The sequence below is a fragment of the Tamandua tetradactyla genome, chromosome 12 (assembly GCF_023851605.1).
Source record: "Tamandua tetradactyla isolate mTamTet1 chromosome 12, mTamTet1.pri, whole genome shotgun sequence".
Classification (NCBI taxonomy): Eukaryota; Metazoa; Chordata; class Mammalia; order Pilosa; family Myrmecophagidae; genus Tamandua; species Tamandua tetradactyla.
Genome location: NC_135338.1, coordinates 6285943 through 6304413, shown reverse-complemented (window position 1 = coordinate 6304413; position 18471 = coordinate 6285943). Strand labels below are relative to the sequence as shown.

At 37.3% G+C, this 18471-nt stretch overlaps 1 long non-coding RNA gene across 1 annotated transcript; it reads right to left on the bottom strand.

The window, feature by feature from the left end:
- Window positions 1-342: 342 nt before the first annotated feature.
- On the bottom strand, window positions 343-18109 carry LOC143651196 (uncharacterized). The gene is made up of 3 exons (XR_013159904.1): window positions 18008-18109; window positions 709-761; window positions 343-432 (listed from the first exon to the last, which is right to left on the bottom strand). It is a non-coding gene; the product is annotated as an uncharacterized LOC143651196 (long non-coding RNA).
- Window positions 18110-18471: the final 362 nt, after the last annotated feature.

Below are 18471 nucleotides of genomic sequence, written 5' to 3'. Positions count from 1 at the left end.
CTTTTCAAAAAAAATAAATTTTGAACTTACAGAAAAGTTGCACAAATACTACAAAAAGTTTTTGTTTATGCTTTACTTGGATTTCTAGATTTTGCCAATTTGCTTTTACATTCCCCCCTCCCGCTGCCACCCCATATCTATCTATATTAGTTTCCTAGAGCTGCCATAACAAAGTGTCACAAACTGTTTGGCTTAAAACAACAAACTGTATCGTCTTATAGTCCGAGAGGCTAAACATCCAGAATCGAGGTGTCAGCAGGGCCATGGTGTACCTGAAATCTGTAGGAGAGAATCCTTCTTTGCCCTCTTCCTTGCTTTTAGTGTTTGCCGTCAGTCCTTACCTTTCCTTGGCTTGTAGATGCATCACTTCAATCTCTGCCTGCTGGATCATCACATAGCTTCCGCCCCTTTGTCTATCTGCGTCCTTCTCCCCTGTTCCATAAGGACACCAGTGAATGCATTAAGGACCCCTCTGCTCTAGTACAACCTTATTCTAACTGATCTGATTCTATCTACAATAACCGTATTTCCAAATAAGGTCACATTCATAGGTACCAGCAGTTAGGACTTCAACCTATCCTTGGGCGTTACATAATTCAATTCATGACACTGTCGATCTATAGATCCATGCCTATGTCTGTATCTATATCTAAATCAGTTCTCTCTCTCTACCTGTATCATCTATATCTATATACACATATTTATTACCTCCTGAAGCATTTGAATGCAGCATCTCTTTATTCCTGGTGCCCAACAAGTGCCTGGAACATAATAAGGATTCATTAAATGATTGATGATTACTGAATGAACATTTTCATTTAGGATTTGTTCTAAATAAAGTTCAGTTATAAATAGCCACCCTAAAATAATATGTAAGTATGAAACCTATTATGAAAGCCTGGTTGTGGTGGTTTGGAATTGCGTGTATTCCAGCAAAACATGCTGTTGAACTTAATCCATTACTGCAGCTATGAATCCATTGTAAGTAGGACTTTTGATGAGATTATTTCATTAAGGCGTGGCCTACTGTAATCAGGATGGATCTTAATCCTATTACTGGAGTCCTATATAAGTGAAATGAAACTCAGACAGAGAAAGAGAAAACCACAGAGGAAGCAGCTGGAAGCTAAAAATCAAAGGAACCCCAGAAGAGAAGGGAGAGACAAGGAGATGCTGTCACAGGCCTTGCCACATGACAAGCTAAGGACCAAAGATTGCCAGCAACTAGCTCCAGAACACGGCAGTTCTTGGGGAGAAAGCATTGCCTTGATGATACCTTGACAGACATTTTCCCAACTTCAAAGCCGTGACTCATTAAGTTCCCACTGTTTAAACCAGCCTGTTCTGCGATATTTGCTTAAAGCAGCCAAGGAAACAAAAACACTCAGAAATCAATTCTAAAAGTCGGGAATATCATCTTATAATTTCTTAACAATTTCAGTGTTTAAACATTTTCAAACAAAGAATCGGAACACATGTCTGGCTATATATTCTTTGTTCTGCTTAGCCTCATGGTTACAAGGCAGCTGTTGCACTTATTCATTGATTGGATTAAAACCTATACAGCTCTCTGAAAGAGCAGCTGAATTATGACCGTTGGATCTTTTCTGTGATGCCTTTCTCTGTTTGCCAAAGTCTGGTTTCTCACTCTCTTCTTCAGTCATATTTTTCTGTCCAGAATAATTTTTCTACCAGTGTTAGCATATTTAAGACTCATAAGAAACTTGTCTTTTAGTCCCAGAATAAAAACAATATACCATGGTTGCATTCCGCCAGTTGTGACTTAAAATAAATCTATCTCTAATCAGTGTGCAGAAAAATAAGAATGTTGATTGTGAAAAACAGACTAGCAGACTCATATAATATGTGATTTATTGGATATTAAGAATGCTAAATGCAAATGCTAATGAAAAAATATCTTTTTGCTTATAGATATGTAAGTATCCTTCTGGTTTTTTGGACCCATACAATTATGGCTATATTTTGGCTATAGTGTTTCAAAATTCTACATGAAAATAGTTTCCTTTTTCATACAATGTATTTACTTGATAATTGTTCTACTTCTAATAGTCATTGATGAGAGAGATGGAGGTGAGCTCCCTTTAACCCTTTCAAGAGTCTGATGTGACCCTGCATTTGGATTGGTGGCTGACTCATACCTGGGAAAGACAAAGCAGCCTGGGCAAGAGAAGAGAGAGCAATGGCAGAGGATTTAGGACAAGAAGTAACAACATTTCCATCAAGAGCCAGGCAAGGAGGTATTTCCCCTGAAGTAGGAGTAAATGTGGCTCAAGAAAGAACTGGGCTTGGTGCTATGGAAAGTAATGGACTCTAACAGAAAAGTCTCTATAAAGAATGGACCATTATTTGTAATTGCTTTGAGATGATAAACTGTTTCCTCAATGAGGTCTCCATTTTTTCTGAGTAATTCCTCTTTGTGGTATAGGTTTTAAAAATACATCTTTTGTTTATGTTCTTTTCCTTATTTGCACCTGCATCCAATACTTAGATGCAATTCTATTATCAGTTCTTTTCTTATGACAATTTATCTTTAACAGATACTAATGTTTGGAGATAAAGCAACAGGTGTGAGATGGGCAGTCTATTTACTTCAGGTTTTATCTTATATAGCATTTATTAAGACAATTCTTTCCTTTGCCATATGAGTGTGTCCCTCTCAGTTTTTGGTGTTCAAGAGTTAAGATCTCTGGTCACAGATTTTCTGTTCTGTGATCTTCCAGTTTTTACTTTCCTTCCTTCTCTTACCCCATCTGACAACCTCTAGTCTCCCTAGACTAAAGGTTAAATTTTAGATATATGGCAATGGGATATTCAGTTTCTTATTCAGCTGCAATCATCTCCCCTGTTCTCACTCACTCTAAGCAAAGGATCAAGATACACCTTTTAGAGTTTGTGACACTAACTTTCAGGGAAATCTGTTTTTTAGTTCAAGGCATAAGGAGGTATGGGCCAGCTCTCAGCCTCCTTTCTAGTCTTGGGCCACTCTCACAGTATCTCATGGATAATGCTCTTCAGTCTGGTTGTGCCTACCTCCATATTATATTGTTAACCAAGTTTTGTCTCTATTGTTTACATCCTTGGCCAAATGTCCCATGTGGTAAACATTCAAGATGTAACTTGAAGGGAGTACGCCTTAGCTTCTACCAAGGGATTGATGGATACTTGTCTCTACTTGTCTACTAGAGATAGCACAGAAGCAAGAAAGAAAACTATGGGTCTGCGAAAATATTGGAAAAACTGAGAAATCCTTGGAGAGACAGAAGCTGGCTGAGTTCCTGGGTTCAGATATAATGAGAGCTTAGAAAGGAAGGGGCAAGGGCCCATAGACGAGAGTGGGAGCTGGGGAAGGCCTTGTCTTCCCTGTCATAGCTAGAGGCGGACAAAAGAAGCCTAGATCAGTGGGAGTAGCATGAAGTCAGCCTTCAGTCCAGGTGGCGTAGGAGGAAAATAGGTAAAGGCCATTTAGCTGACACTGGACCCCAGCTCTAATCCTCCCTCTCCCCCACGCCATATCCCAAGGATTAGTAACTGCAAGTGGGGAAGACAGCTCTTGAAAAAGAATTATGTAGTACAAGGAGCTTCCCTGGTGAGCAGGTTGCAGGGAGGGATTAGTGGCAGGTCTTTCATCTTTCTCTTATCATACATTCCCTTTAAAACTGGGAGTAAGACTAGCTTTCTCTATCATTGAATCTGCTCAACATAGTATTGTACTTGTCAATGCAATGTGACAGTGTAGTGAATAAGAGGTTAAGGTTGGAAAGGAGGAGAGGTCATCAAGAATGCAGCGAAATGCATCCCCAGGAATGTTTCCCCTTACAGACAGCTAATAAAAAGGCAGATCCAATTTACTTGGAACTCTGGAGGATGATAGAGACTGGAGAAAGACTCCACAAATGTTGAAATGAAGAATAAGAGAGTCACCATAAAAAAAAAAGAGGTAGATGAATAGCGCAGATCTCTCAGTCTAGACCCTCCCCTATGTTTAGTCCCACGTGGTTTAAGAGACACGCTGCAGCAGTTTGTGGCAGCACCGCCTGCCATGGTTGCTGACCACAGAATTACCTATGGTTGCTGACCACAAGATTACCCATGGCAGCAACTTAGAATTTCATGAACATTCGGGTGCAAAAGCCACATAATCCCAAGGCAGAATCCCAGTGGTGAGTGTGGGCATACAAAGTGGTCTTCAGGAATTCAGAATGGCCCTCAATGGAACTACTGACCATTTGCATACTACCAACACGATCCCTAATTCTTGGTGCAACTAAATTTTAAAAAATCATGTTTTTGAACACTGGCCCTTTCTGGTTTTGTGGGTCATGAACCCTTTAAAACAGAAGTTACCAGAGTCAGAAAAGCCACAGGAAAAGAGAAAACTGTTCTGCTGTAAGGCAAGGCAGACCAGGGGCTGAAAGCTGGCATGAAAAAATGACCCAGGGTACAGTATAGACATGGATCGAATCGTAGTTGCTGGGGAGGAAAATCTGTCTAAAAACTAAGAGACCAAGATGGGCCACGGTGGCTCAGCAGGCAGTGTTCTCGCCTGCCATGCTGGAGACTCGAATTTGATTCCTGGTGCCTGCCCATTGAAAAAGGAAAAAGAAAGATGAAAACTAAAAGACCAGCCCAGAACTCCTGGAGGAGAACAGAGGAAAAGAAGTCTTCTTTTGGAGGAGACACAGACACACAGAATAGGGTGATATTAACAGTGACTGCACATGCTCAGGGCAAAAGGCAGGGGCAGAATGGCCTGAGAAAATCCAAACTATTAAACATGGTCTGCTCTAATGGCTCAGTATAAACTGAACCAAGCACTGACGACAAATCTCAGCACACAGCCAGTCTACAGTAAAAACCTATACATGAGGGTGTGGTGTGACAGTGGCTCAGTGGCAGAATTTTCACCTGCCACGCTGGAGACCTGATTCAATTCCCAGAGCCTGCCCACGTAAAAAAAAAAAAAAAAAAAAGCCTATGCAAGAGAGAAAAACTGACTTTCAGATTTAGCATATGAAAACAATCAAATGCCCAGGCATCAAACAAAAGATCTCAAGCCATACAAAGTTATAGGAAGAGATGGCTTAGTCAAGGGAACAAATTAGAACTTCAGAGGACACACAGAACTACTAATAAAAGATGCTCAGTTAAATCTCCTAAATCAATTCAAGGAACTGAAAAAAATATATGGATAGAAATAAATTAAATTTGGACATAGAACTAAAGGATATAAAGAAGACAATGTGTGAACAAAAAGAAAAATTAAAAAGTTTTAAAAAGAACACAACAGAACTTATGAAGATGAAAAGCATGACAATGGAAATTAACAGCACACAAAGGCATTCAACAGCAGATGGGAGCAGGCGAAAGAAAAAGTCAGTGAACTAGAAGAGGACAATTGAAATCATATAGTTGGAATTGCAGGTAGAGAAAAGAATGAAAAAAGTGAACAGAGACTACAGGACCTGTGAGGAAACATTAAATGTACCAACATAAGCATTATGGGAGTCCCAGAAGGAGAGGAGAAGGAAAAAGGGCAGAAGGAATAGCTGAAAAATAATGTCCAAAAATTTCCTAAATCTTACAAACCATACAAATATTTACATTAAATATGTCGAAGAAGTGCAACAAACTCCAAACAGGGTATACCCTAGTAAAGTTACTCCAATACCACGGTGTAATACCACAGCGTAATAAAAATATTGAATGCCAAAGACAGAAAGAACTCTGAACCCAGCAAGAGAAAAATGATTCATCACAAACAAGTGATCCTCAAGAAAACTAAGAGCTGATCTCACATCTGAAAACAAGGTGGCAAGCAGACAATGATATGACATATTTAAGGTACTAAAAGAGAGAAACTACTAGCCAAAAATTATTTATCTGGCAAAATTGTCCTTGAAAAATGATGAAAAGTTTAAGACATTCATGGTGAAATAAAAACCATCAGAGTTCATCATGAAGAGACCTGCTCTCAAGTTAGAAGGAAAGGACAAGAGATAGTATCTTGGAGCAGTATGATGAAATGAAGATCTCCAGAAAAGGTAATTACATGGATAAATGCAAAATCCAATAGTATGGTATCTTCAGTATGTAACTCAATTCTCTATTTCCTATAAAATTTATAATACAATTGAATAACAGATAATAATATTTACACATTATGGACATGCAAAACATAAAAAGAGGTAATGTGTGATAAAACAGCATAGAGAAAACTGAGTGGTATAGAAGCAAAGACTGTGTATGTTTTTAAAGTTAAGCTAGTATCTTTTCAAACTAGTAAGTCATAGCCTGGTGTGTATAACACAACCAGGCTAAATAAACCACAAAGAATGTATTTAAAATTTTTACAGACTGTAATGAGAAAGATTTCAGTTACATCACAATCAGCTACAAAAAAGGACTGAAATAAAGGAAAAGAGGGATAAAAAGATATGAAAAAGAAACAAAGGGCAAAATACCTGAAATAAGTCCTGCCTTATCAGTAATTTTATTGAATGTAAATAGTTGAAACTATCCAATCCAATTACAAAGATTGACAGAGTGAATTAAAAAGTTAAGCCAAAATATATTTATAAGATACTCGCTTTAGACCAAATGACACAAATAGATTGGAAGTAAAAGGATGGAAAAAAGATTCCATGCAAATAGTAACAAAAAGAGAGCCAGAGTAGTTATGCTAATATCAGACAAAAAAGATCTTAAGTCAAAAACTGATGCAGGAGATAAAAAGAAGGACAGCTATATTAATTAAATAAAAGTGTCAATAACCAAGAAGAAATAACAATCATAAACATTTACGTACCTGACCACAGTGCCCCAAAACACATGAGGTAAAAATATCACAAAACAAATGGGAGAAGTAGACAGCTCTGCAATAGTAATTGGAGAGTTCAGTACATCACTGTCATCAATGGATAGAACATCTAGACAGAAGATTAATAGGTAAATAAGAAATGGAGAATTTGTAGATTACTGTAAATGAACTAGAACTAACAGACATATACAAAAATCTCTACCCCAAAACTGCAACATAAGCATTCTTCTGAAGAATATGTGTGTTATTCTCCAGGATAGACTACAAACAAGGTCACAAAAAAGTCTTAATAAATTTAATAAGATTGAAATTATACAAAACATTTTCTCGGACCACAGTGGAATGAAGCTAGGAATCAATTACATAGGGAGAACTGGAAAATTCGCAAATATATGGAAGTTAAACAACACATTCTTAAATAATCAGTGTATCAAAGAGGAAATCAAAAAGGAAATCAGGAAATATCTTCAGATGAATGAAAAGGAAAACGCAGCATATCAAAACTTAAATGACATAAAGAAGGCAGTAGCCAAAGAGTAATCTGTAGTCTAAATGCTTACATTTAAAAAGAAGAGGCCCCGCCCCCCAGACCTATGCATCTGCACAACCATATGGGCCGCTGGGGACCCATCCTCATAAGTACCAGCACAGCATCCCCAACCTGCACCTATAACTGCACTGCAATGCATCACTGCACTGTTGTGCCTCACTCAGCACCCTACATTCTGCTCCACAACCATCCCGCAAATACAGGGCTCTAGACTACTGAAGGAAATCAACTTCCAAAGTAAACCAATCAAGATACGTATATGCCGAGTTCTTCCAGGTCAAGATGGCGGCTTAACAATGTGCGCATTTTAGTTCGTCCTCCAGAAAATAACCAGACACAGTACAGAACAGCTCCTGGGGCCATGTCAGGGACCGGACACACAGAGTACCCCAGTCTGGACCAGCTGGACAGCTGCGAGCCCCCCCAGAACCCAGGGAGAATCTGCAAAAGTTAAAGGTGCGGCATCATCTTATGCTGGTGGGACCTGCAGGCAGATAAGCGCCACATACTGGGCAGGATAAGAAAAACAGAGTTCAGAGACTTCACAGGAAAGTCTTTCAACCTGCTGGATCTCACCCTCAGGGAAAACCGACGCAGGTGACTCTTTCCTCCTGATAGGAGGCCAGTTTGGTGTGGGAAAATCTGTCTGGGGTCTATAATACCTAAGTAGACCCTCCTAAGGTGGGGGGGGGGAGGCACCATACAAGCAAGGCAAGAAACAAGAAAACAAGAACTGAAAAATTCTCCTTTGTTAAACAAACCTTAACCTAGAGGTCCAGATAAAGCTGAACTGAATGTCAAAGAACAGATAGACAACAAATTCATCCAGTAAGAAAACCCTAGGTAAAAGAAGTGAAAGCAATCTCCAGAATAAACTAATTAAGGTCATTAAATGCCGAGATGCCAGCAAAAAATAACAAATCACATTAGGAAAATTGAAGATATGGCCCAGTCAAAGGAACAAACCTACAATTCAAATGAGATACAGGAACTGAAACAATTAATTCAGAATATACAAACAGACATAGAGAACCTCATCAAAAATCAAATCAATGAATTGAGGGAGGATATAAAGAAGGCAAGGAATGAACAAAAAGAAGAAATTGAAAGTCTGAAAAAACAAATCACAGAACTTATGGGAATGAAAGGCAAGGTAGAAGAGATGAAAAAAACAATAGAAACCTACAATGGTAGATTTCGAGAGACAGAACATAGGATTAGTGAACTGGAGGACGGAACATCTGAAATCCGGCAAGAAACAGAAACTATGGGAAAAAAATGGAAAAATACAAGCAGGGACTCAGGGAATTGAAAGACAATATGAAGCGCACGAATATATGTGTTGTGGGTGTCCCAGAAGGAAAAGAGAAGGGAAAAGGAGGAGAAGAACTAATGGAGGATATTATCACTGAAAATTTTCCAACTCTTATGAAAGACTTAAAATTACAGATCCGAGAAGTGCAGCGTACCCCAAGGAGAATAGATCCAAATAGACGTACTCCAAGACATTTACTAATCAGAGTGTCAGAGGTCAAAGAGAAAGAGAGAATCTTGAAAGCAGCAAGAGAAAAGCAATCCATCAAATACAAGGGAAGCCCAATAAGATTATGCATAGATTTCTCAGCAGAAACCATGGAGGCAAGAAGACAGTGGGATGATATATTTAAATTATTAAAAGAGAAAAACTGCCAACCAAGAATTCTATACCCAGCAAAACTGTCCTCCAAAAATGAGGGAGAAATTAAAACATTTTCAGACAAAAAATCACTGAGAGAATTTGTGACCCAGAGACCAGCTCTGCACGAAATACTAAAGGAAGCACTAGAGACAGATACAAAGACAGAAGAGAGCGATGTGGAGAACAGTGTAGAAAGGAAGACTATGATAAAGGTAAAAAGAAGGAAAATTAGATATGACACATAAAATCCAGAAAGCAAAATAGTAGAAGAAAGTACTACCCATGCAGTAATAACACTGAATGTTAATGGATTAAACTCCCCAATCAAAAGACATAGTCTGGCAGAATGGATTAAAAAACAGGACCCATCTATATGCTGTCTCTACTCAAAGGACATGAGGGCAAGGACACAAACAGACATTTGCACATCAATGTTTATAGCAGCATTATTTACAATTACCAAGAGATGGAAACAGCCAAAATGTCCATCAACAGACGGTTGGCTAAACAAACTGTGGCATATACATAAAATGGAATATTATGCAGCTGTAAGACAGAATAACCTCCAAGATAACCTCTCCACTTTGTTTGGAACCTTCTTGACCAAAAGGGGGAAGAGTGAAATGAGACAAAGTGTCAATGGCTGAGAGATTCCAAACAGAGTCGAGAGGTTATCCTGGAGGTTATTCTTATGCATTAAGTAGATATCACCTTGTTATTCAAGATGTAATGGAGAGGCTAGAGGGAACTACCTGAAAATGTAGAGCTGGGTTCCAATAGCTATGTTTCTTGATGATGATTGTATAATGATATAGCTTTCACAATGTAACTGTGTGATTGTGAAAACCTTGTGTCTGATGCTCCTTTCATCTACCTTATTGACAGATGAGTAAAACATATGGAATAAAAATAAATAATGGGGGAACAAATGTTAAAATAAATTTAGTTTGAAATGCTTATGATCAGTGAAAGGGATGGGTAAGGGGTATGGTATGTAAAATTTTTTTTTCTGTTTTCATTTTATTTTTCTGTTGTCTTTTTATTTCCTTTTCTGAATTGATGCAAATGTTCTGGGAAATGATCATGATGATGAATATACAACTATGATGATATTGTGAATTGCTGAGTGTATGTGTAGAGTGGAATGAGCATGTGTTGGGAATGTTTGTGTCTTTCTTGTAATTTTTTTAATTAATAAAAAATTAAAAATAAAAGAAAAGCCAATAAAATGCACAGTCACAAAAAATGATACTTATATGCCATGAAGACAGCAGAAGATCACTAAGCATATCACGATGAAGACAGGTATAGCTCAGCCTAATGACCAAATTAAAACACCAGAGGAGACACAGACATGTCTATCAAAGGTTAATATAACTCTACAAAATAAAATAAATGGAATGGCTAATGACAGAAAGGAGATCAAGAAAACACTACAAGAGAATAAAGAGGAATTTGAAAGAATAAATAGAAAATTAGCAGATATCACAGAGATTAAAGATGCTGTAGCCCATATAAAAAACATACTAGAGACACACAACAGCGAATTTGAAGAGGTAGAAGGAAGAATGAGCAAATTAGAGAACAGGACAACTGATTTTGAACACTCAAAACAGCAAATGGCAGTTCAGTTCCTGGTGCCTGCCCATGTTAAAAAAAAAAACAGCAAATGGCAAAAAAGATGGAAAAATTTGAATTGGATCTCAGGGAAATGATGGACAAAACAAAATGCACAAATATAACAATCTTGGTGTCCCAGAAGAAAAGAGTAAAGGATTAGGAGGACTAGGTAAGGATATAATGGGGTAAACTCCCAAACCCTTATAAAGGACATTAACATGGAAGTCAAAGAATCTCAATGAACTCCAAATAGAATAAATCCAAATAGGCTTTCCCTAAGACACATGTTAATCAGTCTGTCAAATGTTGAAGAGAAGAAGAAAATCCTGAAAGCAGCAAGAGAAAAACAATCTACTACATACAAGGGTAACCACATAAGACCACATAAGACTACTCAATTGGCACAATGGATGTGAGAAGGCAGTGGTAGGATCTATTTAAGATCCTGAAAGAGAAAGACTTCCAACCATGAATTCTGTACCCTACAAAATTGTCCTTCAAAACTGAGGGAGAGGTTAAAATTTTCACAGACAAACAAATCCTGAAAGAATTTGTCAACAAGAGACCAGCCTTACAAGAAATACTAAAGGGAGTTCTGCCAGTTGAAAAAAACAGACAGGAGAGGGAAGTCTGGAAGAGGGCACAGAATTGAAGAGTACTAGTAAGGGCAACTTAAAGTATAAAAAGAGAAAGAGAGGAAAGAATATATAGATCTGACAAATAAAATCCAAAAGATAAGATGGTGGATTCAAGAAACATCTTTTCAATAATAACTTTGAATGTTAACACACTAAACTTACCAATTAAAAGATACAGATTGGCAGAATGGATCAAGAAATATAATCCAGCGATATGCTACTTATGAGAGATTCATCTTAGACACAAGGATACAAATAGATTAAAAGTGAAAGGATGGAAAAAGACTTTCCACACAAGTTGCAATCAGAAGAAAGCAGGAGTAGCTATATTAATATCAGACAAAATAAACTTTAAATGTAAAGTCATCATAAGAGACAAAGAAGGACACTATATATTAATAAAAGGTACAATTCACAAAGGAGAAATAATCATAAATATATATGCTCCCAATCAAGGAGCTCCAAAGTACATAAGACAGACATTGGCAAAATTGAAGGGAGTTATAAATGTTTCAACAAAAATAGTAAGAGACTTAAAAAAAAAAAAAAAAGAAGAGCTCAAATCCTCGATCTAACATTACACCTGGAGGAACTAGAAAAAGATGAGCAAACTAAACCCAAAATGAGTAGAAATAAGGAAATAAAGTTTAGAACATAGGTAAATAGAGAACAAAAAACAATCTTAATGAAACCAAACGTTGATTCTCTGAAATGGCCAATAAGATCAACAAACACTTAGCTAGACTGACAAAGAAAAAAAAGAGTGAAGATTAAAATAACAAATGTCTGGTATGAAAGGGGGACACTCCTAATGACCCCACAGAAATTAAAGGATCATAAGAGGATGCTGCAAACAATTGCATACCACAAAATTCTATAACCTAGATGAAATGGTCAAATTCTTAGAAGCTCACAAAGTACATATAGTGATTCAAGAAAAAATAAAAGATCTTAACAGACCAATACCAAGACCAATTGAGTCAGTAATAGAAAACCTCTCAACAAAGAAAAGCCCAGAATTAGGCAACTTTGCTGGTGAATTCTACCAAACATTAAAGAAGAATTAACAACAATACTGCGCAACTCTTCCAAAAACTGAAGAGGAGGGAATACTTCCTCTGGTGATTTGAATGCAGAAAAGCAGGTTCTTAAGTTAATCCATTCCTGTGGGTGTGAACCCATTGTAAATAGGAACTTTTGATGAAGTTACTTCAGTTAAGGTGTGTGTGGCCCAGCCCAATCAGGATGGGTCTTAATTCCAATACTGTAGTCCTTTATAAGTGAAATGAATTCAGACATGAGAGAGAGAAAGCCACAGGGAAGCGAGAAGCTGAAATGGAATGCAGAAGAGAAGAAAGAGGACAAAAGATGCCACCATGTGTCTTGCCATGTGACAGAGAAACCAAGGATCACCAGCAGCCAATGCCAGAACACCACAGTTTGGGGAAAAAGCATTACCTTGATTTGGAAATTTTTCCAACCTCAAAACTACAAGCAAGTAACTTCCATTGTTTGAGCTGAGCAGTTTCATGGTATTTTCTTGAGCACTCTAGGAAACCAAAACATTTCCCAATTCATTCTATGAGGCCAGCATCACCCTAACACTAAAGCCAGACAATGATATCACAAGAAAAGAAAATTGCAGACCAAGATTCCCTATGGATATAGATGCAAAAAATCCTCAAAAAAAATACTAGAAAACCAAACTGAACAACATGTTAAAAGAATTATATACCCTGACCAAGTGATGTTTACCTTGGGAATGCAGAGGTGATTCAACATAAGAAAATCAACTAACGTAATATACCACATGAATAGAACTAGGCGAAACCCACATGATCACCTCAATTTATGTAAAAAAAGAAGTCTTGACAAAATATAGCACACCTTCTTGATAAAAACACTCAGAAAACTGGGAATAGAAGAAAACATCTTAACATCATAAAGGGTACTAGGAAAACCAACAACTGACATCATATTCAATGTTGAAAGACTGAAAGATTTCCTTCTAAAATTAGGACCAAGTCAAAGATGTTCACCATCACCCAATTTTTCAACATTGTACTGGAAGTTCTTGCCAGAGCAGTTAAGCAAGAAAAAGAGATGAAAAGTATCTAAATTAGAAATAAAGATATAAAGCTCCCTATTTTCAGATTAATTGATCCTATATAGAAATAACCCTGAAAAATCCTCAAGAAAACTCCTAGAGCTTACAATGAAATTCAGCAAGGTGGCCGGGTATAGGATCAACATTGAAAAATTAGTTGTGCTCCTATACCCTAATGATGAAAAATCCAAACAGGAAATAAAGAAAAAAATTCATTTAAATTAGAAACTAAAATAATCAAATAAATAGGAATAAATTTACCCAAGGATGTGAAGGAGCTGTACATGGAAAACTGCAAAATATTGATGAAAGACATTAAAGAAGGCCAAAAAAGTGGAAAGATATTCAGTGTTCATGGATTGGAAGAGTAAATATTGTTTAGATGTCAATTCTACCAAAAACAATATAGAGGTGAACACAATTCCAATAAAAGTTCCAACAGACTTCTTTGTAGAAGTGGAAAAACCAATCATCAAATTCATATGGAAAGGTAGGTAGTCCTAAATACCCAAAACCTTCTCGAAAAAGAAGAATAAGCCTTTCGGACTCACACTTTCTGATTTTAAAACTTATTTCAAAGCCACAGTGATCAAAACAGTGTGCTACTGGCACGGACAGGCATATGGACCAAAGGAAAAGAATTTAGAGTTCAGAAATAAAGTTTCATGCCTTTGGTCAAACTGATCTTTGACAAAGTGCTAAGTCCACTCAGTGGGGAAAGAACGGTCTCTTCAACAAATGCTGCTTGGAGAGCTGGATGCCCATATGCAAAAGAATGAAGATAGACCCTTACCTCAAACCATAGGAAAAAAGAAAACTCAAAATGGCTTAACGATCTAAGTGTAATAACTAAAACTATAAAACTGTTAGAAGAAAACACAGGAAAACATCTTTAGGACCTTTTTTTTTAAGATGGTGGTGTCTTAAACTTCACACCAAAAACATGACTAATAAAACAAAAAATAGATTTATGGAGTTTCATCAAAATATAAAATTTTTGTACATCAAAGTTTATTAAGAAATTAAAATGACAGCCTATATAATGTGAGAAAATAATTGGAAACTGTATATCTGATAAAGGTTTAATATCCAGAATATATAAAGAACTCCTACAACTCAACAACGAAAAGACAAACAATCCAATTAGAAATAGGAAAAAGACTTGAATAGATATTTCTCCAAAGAAGATATGCACATGGCCAATAAATACAAATAAATACATCAAAAGATGCTCAACATCATCAACCACAAAGAGATATCATTTCAACAGAAAATACCTTGTGTTGGAAAGGATGTGGAGGAATAGGGACACTTGTACAGTATTGGTGGGAAAGTAAAATGGTGCAGCTGCTGTGGAAAACAGTTTGATGATTCCTGAGAAAGTTAAGTATAAATTGACCATATAACCTAGAAAACTCACTTCTCAATACATACCCCAAAGAATTGAAAGTAGGGAGTTGAGCAGATATTTGCACACCGATGTTCATGGAGGTATTATCCACAGTTGCAAAAAGTGGTGACAACCCATATATGCCCTGTTCTAGTTTGCTGGCTCCCGGAATGCAACATACCAGAAACGGAATGGCTTTTAAAAAAGGGAATTTAATAAGTTGCTCAAGTCTACAGAAATTTCCAATTTAAGGCATCCAGGGAAAGATACCTTGGTTCAAGAAGGCCAGCGACATTCAACGTTTCTCTCTCAGCTGGAAGGGCACATGGTGAACATGGCGGCATCTGCTGGCTTTCACGTGGCTCTACAAAAAAAGGGACTCTCTCCAAAATGTTTCCTCTTTTAAAGGATTCCAGCAAGCAACTCCACCTTCAGTGGGTGGAGACACACCTCCATGGAAATCATCTAATCAAAAGTTACCACCCACAATTGGTTGGGTCACATCTTCATGGAAATAATCAAACATTTTGATTGCTGCTCCCCACCCAGCAATACTGAATGAGGACCAATGGGCATGGCTTTTCTGGGGTCCACCACAGATTCAGACCAGCACATGCCCATCAACAGAAGAATGAGTAAACAAAACGTGACATATACATACAGTGGGATACTAAAAGGCTGTAAAAAGAGATGTGGTTCTGATGCATGCTACAACATGGACGAACACTGAACAGACATGTCGAGTGAAATAAGCCAGACATAATAGGACAAATACTACATGATATAAGTATTTGCTTATATGAAATAAGGAAAACGTGTCAATTCATAGAGGCAGAAACTAGCATACAGGTTAGCAAGGGCTTGTTGGAGGAGGGTAATGGGGAGTTAACATTTCATTGGTAAGGGTTTTTTTTGTTTGGGATGATGGAAAATTTTAGCAATGGATGGTGGCGATGGAAGCATAACTTTAGAAATTTAATGAACACCACTGAATTGTATGTTTGAAAAGGGATTAAAAAAAGAAATGTTAGGTTGTATATAAGTTACTGCACACACACACAAAACCCACCGCAGAACTATGTAACACAAAAAGTGAACCCTAACGTAAACCATAGATAATAGTATATAATTATAATAACATTGTTTCATCAGTTGCAACAAAGATACCACACTAATGTAAAATAGCAATAATAGAGAAAATTGTGTGTATGACACAGGAGTATATGGGAACTCTATACTTTCTGTGTGATTTTTCTCTAAACCTACAATTGCTCTAATAAAAAAAGCAACAAAAAAAAGATTGAAAGGAAAGAAAGTCATTATTTGAAAATATGATCAGTAAAAAAAGCTGAATCAACTGAGACACTGTTAGAACTAACAAGAGTTTTGCAAGCTTCCCTAGTACAAATCAACTTTTAAAGAGAACCATACTATTTCTTTATAGCAGTAATAACCATCTGTAATATGTAATAGAAATCCAGGCATCATTCACAAAGCTTATAAAGTGCTGTAAAGTATATATTTATAGATAATAATTTTCTTTTTCCCATCTGCCATTTCCTTTCTATTTCATAGTGGTTTTATAATGTGGTTATAATGGTTAAAATTAAAACACAGGTCATAATTTCCTGGTTATCAAGGCAGGACTGTTACTGTGCCAGAAGAGGAATGGACCTCATCCAGAAATGGAAGTCATCTACAAAAGTCCACAAAACTTTAATGGAGAAATTTTAAAAATACTGTTAAAGGATGTAGAAGGAAGCCTAAGTAGAGAACCAGATCATGTTGCTGATGGACAACGTAATAGTGTCCTGATGTCAACTATACAAAAATCATTCTATTAATCCATATGATTTTAATAAAAATCCAGTGGTATTTTTGAGGCTCTCATCAAATGCACTCCAAAATGTATATGAAGAAATAAAAGTCCACTGATAAAAGCCTGCAGTTTCCAGACCTATAATGGGAGCCAGATCCCCATTGTCCTCAAATCCAACCTATCTGAATAGCCAGCCCTAGGTTCCATTTCATTCCTCTCACGTTCGCGACTACTTATGGGACCAATTACTGCATAGGCCTGCCTTCTGAGTTGCCAGCAACAGAATCCCCTTGAACCATTTAAAGCAGCAAGGGGTTTATTAAAGGATATATATATATATATATCATAGAATCATTGGGAAGGCTGATAAAACAGGCTCTAAGCTAAGCATGCACAGTATCTGCCACAGTGCCCCTTTCAGTTCAGCATTCACCCACGCTGTCTTCCCCATCCTCAAACTCTGAAGCAACATGCTCCTGCCTGACATGTAACTACCCTCACGCAAGCAAAAATTACTCAGCCTCCTACCAAAAGGGTATTCCAAAGTCGCATGGTTATTAAAACAATGAGATACCACTGTCTGCTCTTTAAGTTATCAAAAATTAAAAATAAAGATACTATCGAATATTAATGGAACTGTAGGGAAACAGGAAGTCATATATACTGTTGGTGGGAGAGTAAACTGGCCTGTCTCTCCAAGAAATCATAGATGATGAAGACGATTTTATTCCTACACCCATATCCTCAGGAAAATCTCTTACAGAGTTGTGAAAAGGTGTGCATAAGGATATTCGCCACAGTGTTGCCTGTTGTAGTGGGGTATGAAGCCACCAGAGTGTCCAGACTAAGGGAGTGATAAAGAGAAAGTGTTGGACACACACCAAAGACTCCTATAGTAGCAACTAGAAACAATGTATTAGATGCACAGAGAGCAACACCCGTAGATCTTAAAAACATCATGTTGCCCCAAAAGTAAGACACAGAACAAAATCTATATACTACAATGACATTTATGAAAGTTAGCACACACAAACCAAATATGTATTTTACGGGGATCTACTCATACCCAAGAGCATACATCAAGCACCTTGGGGAAACTGGCTATGTGGCTATAGAGAAAGGATGTGGAAATGAGGAATATGGTAGAGAAAAGTAATTAAAAATGATGGGCCTTGCATGGGTGCATCTGATGGCATGTCCCACACAGACCAATGGGGCTGGTTCAACTTCCCACCTGAGAGTTTTTATTTTTATTTATTTATCTTTTTAAGGAGAGTGGTGTTCTGTGATTATGGCATCCTATTTTCCCCAATTAATCATAATAGTTACAAATTCAAAAATTGCCCCCAAGGTGCAGAGCTACTTACTGTACAGTGCATTCACCTCCAAATGTAGTGCTGACTTATATCTCAGAGGATACCGCCACCGGACACTTTAGTATTATTCATCTCCAAACTGCTTATTTTCTTGATTCCCTCTAATCTTGGCAAAAGAAGGAGAGAGGTTAGAACAAACTTTCAAAGCTTTAAAAATGGTTCTGATTGCTCTACATTTAGGCAAAGTTACTGATTTCTTAATAGCCACTTAGAACACTTTTTGATAGCGACGGATATTCTAGGCTGTAAAGGTACTTTCATGGAAATGTTCCTTTTGACGGAAGGAAGCTGTTGGAGAATCCATATGCTGTTTCAGCTGGTTCTGTGATTGCAATCATGCAAATCACTGCATTCCAGGCTGCCTGTTCCAGATGGTTTCCATGAACAGAAGGTTTTTCAATTTCAGTTCTTCAAGCTAATACATTATCTTTTCATTTTCTATATACTCCAGAGTA